We start from the raw sequence: 3962 nt of genomic DNA on the forward strand, positions 1-3962 counted from the left end.
CAGAAGCAATTGGCATCTTGCGGGAAAGTGGTACATACAGTACTAAAATAATTTTTAATTTAATTATTTAAAACAACAAATTGCCGTTTTGATGCCGGCATAGACATTAGCGTACATATCAAATTGATTGCTTGGAATGGCATTATCAAATTGTCAAGTCTTCAAGTCCTCGGACTGCTCCAGTCAATACGGCGTGAGGAACGGAAGGAATGGCAAGCGACATATATACAGGCGACCACAACGAGTCTTCAAGCCATTGTGTTTCAGTATTAAAAATATGGATTGTAGCAGGCAAAAGACACGACATTAACCAATTTGGATGCTCATGTGGGTAGGCTTGGCACTGGCTTTCACAGTAACCAGCTCATTGCCCATTTACAACACCTCACTTTCTTCTCATGCCTCTGCCTTACATGCCCATGATGCCCTGAGTATAATGTTTTCTCTTGTGAAAGGCCGTATGCTGCTCGACAATGGCGATGTAGATGTTTTTGAGAAGAAAGACTTGGAATCCCTGCTCTCTTTCAAAGATGGAATTACTGAAGACCCAATGCACTGCCTTTCCAACTGGACTTTCACCAATTCGGGAAATGTGTGCTCGTGGAATGGAGTTTGGTGCAGAAAGAATACCAAGCGAGTTGTGGCCATCGTTCTGCCTCAATTGGGATTGGAAGGTACTATTTCACCCTTCATAGGGAACCTTTCTTTACTAGGAGTTCTCAATCTTTCTGATAATAAGTTGAGGGGAAGCATTCCACCTCAGATTGGCCAATTGAAGGCGTTGAGACTACTGGACCTAAAATCAAATTGACTGGTGGGTTCCATCCCCACATCTCTTGCCAATTGCACGCACATCCAGTGGATCAGACTTTCAATCAACAATTTGACAGGGAGCATACCAAAAGAATTCGGTGGCCTGGGCAACTTACAGCATCTCCGCTTGTCCTTCAATGATCTAAGCGGGAGCATTCCAAATGCTCTAGGGAAGTGCACGTCTCTACTTGATTTGGTCCTCGGCTATAACAGTCTCACAGGTACCATCCCTCCTCTCAGTAATTGCTCTGATTTATCCATCATTGATATTTCAAACAATAAATTGACTGGCGGCATCCCTCTTCTCAATAATTGTCCTGCTTTATCCAGCATTGATATTTCAAACAATTTCCTGACTGGTGGCATCCCTCCTCTCAGTAATTGCTCTTCTTTATCGACCATTAATATCCCACACAATTCCTTGACGGGCGGCATCCCGTCTGAACTGGGGATGTTGAAGAAATTGCAATTGCTTGGCCGGCAATCTAACAGGCTGGGGTCTCGAATCCCAGCAGCTCTGGGTAATTGTTCATCACTTGAGGTGTTGTTTCTTGGGGATAACTTACTGATAGGCAATATTCCAGCCGAACTAGGGAAATTGAAACAGCTTGTACAATTGTCGCTATATGGCAATCTTGTGTGGCTTGATATTGGAACAAACTCCGGAATGAACGGATCCCTACCTCAGAGTATCTCCGTGCTACCCCTCTCCACTCTTTCCTTCCTCGGTAACAATTTTTGAGGGACAATCCCACAACCCATTTGGCATTGGAAATCGGAGAGAGATAACTATTCTAGATCTGGGCACAAATAGTCTAACAGGAACCATACCCCAAGTAATAAGTCGACCGACCAAGCTTGAACAGCTTTTCTTGCAATTCAACAATCTAACGGGCATGATACCCTTGTCCATTGGAGAGCTCAAATCTTTAACAAACCTGTTTCTTCATTTCAACAACTTTACTGGTTCTGTGCCTCACAGTATCGGTGAGCTCAAGAATCTTACCAAGCTGCTGCTCCAGAGCAATAACCTTTCTGGGAGTATTCCTGAATCTATCAGTGCTTTGGTCTCGTTGGACGAGTTAGATATGTCAGATAACAGCTTGTATGGGGAAATTCCAGAGGGCATAACTAACTGCACTGCTCTCAAGCGATTAAGTTTGCCCCAGAATAAGCTGACTGGAGAGATTCCACACTCCATTGGCAACTGCAACTTAATGACAGAATTGATACTATCCAACAACTATTTGTTGGGAAGAATTCCTCCCACAATTAGCAACTGTACATCGTTAAGGAGGCTAAAGTTGTCGCAGAATTCATTTCACGGAAATCTGTATCTGAACTTTTCTTCTTCTTTACAAGTTTTATCTGCACACTCCAATAGTTTCTCCGGGACTCTGTCTGCATCCTTGGCCAACTGCATGGATCTTCAGCTGTTGGATTTCAGAAACAATCATTTGGGAGGTGATCTTCCTTTGAATCTGACGATTTTTCAGAAATTGAGAGTCTTGAGCCTGGGGTATAATGAGCTTCATGGTCGTCTTCCTCCGTCCATGGAAAACCTCACGAATCTGCAGGTGCTAGATTTATCAAACAACAAGTTTGATGGAGGGATACCCACTAATCTTGGCAGTCTCCAGGGATTCGGAAAGCTGGGAGATCCAAAACTGAGTGGAAACACACTGTATGAGGACTTACCCGTTGTAATGAAAGGAACAGAGTACAAGGTGGAATATGTGCTGACATCAAATAACATACTTGATTTATCATGTAACAATCTCAGCGGCAATATACCAGAAAGCGTGGGGAATATGAGCAGCCTGAGATTGCTGAATCTGTCTGGAAACCATTTGGAAGGAGAGATACTAGGTTCCCTTGGGCGGATATCAACTCTGGAGCAGCTAGATTTGTCTGAAAACAAGCTGGAGGGGAGAATTCCGGAGGATCTGTCTCTATCTTCCAACAGGATTTGTTGACGGATAACGAGAGGAACGCAGCTACAGTCATTCAATGCCACTTCATTCCAGAAGAACCTTCCTTGCTTGTGCGGGGAACCTCTAGAGGGTTGCAGCCCGAAGATTAATAAAACTCCTCCACTCCCATTGACATCGACAGAGGGTGCAGGCAAATCAATATGGGATATAATAGATGAAAGAGTCTCCATGATTGCTGCGGGGATGGGCTTCGGGATCGCATTTGGTAGAACAATATCAGGGATTGTATGGTGGAACAATATCAGACTTTGGTCCCTCAAAATCAGAGCTTTCGACGGAGTTGTGGATTCTAAAACATGTAGCTGGAGTTTGAACTACCACCCTCGTTTTACATTTCACTCATCCACATCCACATCCACATCTGCCGTCATTGGCTAGACGTTGTTCACTCTATTCCTCGCTTTCCATGTAGCTTCCTTGTTTAAATATTAACCAGTTTCCCTATTTTTGATTGGGTGATGTACTAAATAATTAAAGATAAAAGAGTACAATAAAGCATGGGAAGCACATAATTCTCCTTGCAAGCTTAGAAGTTCTCTACTTGTGTGTGCGTATTGATATATTCCTTTTTTCTAAACATATTAACTAGCGATCAAACCTTGGGAGCTGGTGTAGGTGCTGGTCATGGGCGCTGGTGTAGGTGCTGGTCATGGGCGCTGGTGTGCTGGTTGCTGGTCTGTGTGGTTTTACTTGTTTTGCTTTTAGTTTTCCAACTTGTTTAAAACTCTAGGTTCTAGGTCCTTGTAAAACCTAGTTGGTTTTTTATGGATTAAACTTTTGGTTTCAGGTCCATGTATAACCTGGTTTCTTTGTTTAGAACTTTAGGTTTCAGGTCCTTTTAAAACCTAGTGGTGCTTAATGTTTATCTATAATTTTTTTGTAAAGGGTTTCTGGTCCCTTCGAAACTTGATTTTACCTTAATCTAAAACTAGCTATTAGACCTTTGGGTGCAATAATTGTGAAAATTTTATTGTTGTCTATTAGATGGCACCATTGCATTTGTATGGGGGAAAATGTACAATGTATTTATAATGGATAATAAGTTGTTGATATATAGTTTATTCATAAAAATAGATAATAAATTGTTGATATTGTGGATATGTAGTGTTTTTTTACAATATTTGCATTTGTTTTTGTTCATTTACTCTGTTGTCT

The 3962-nt window shown here is 42.0% G+C and overlaps 1 pseudogene; it reads left to right on the forward strand.

Annotated features, from left to right (window-relative positions):
• Positions 1-285: 285 nt before the first annotated feature.
• On the forward strand, positions 286-2896 carry LOC149542559 (uncharacterized; annotated as a pseudogene).
• The last annotated feature ends 1066 nt before the right edge of the window (positions 2897-3962 follow it).

This window comes from Cupressus sempervirens, chromosome 8, assembly GCF_028749045.1.
Source record: "Cupressus sempervirens isolate cs-2001-9-10 chromosome 8, ASM2874904v1, whole genome shotgun sequence".
Lineage (NCBI taxonomy): Eukaryota > Viridiplantae > Streptophyta > Pinopsida > Cupressales > Cupressaceae > Cupressus > Cupressus sempervirens.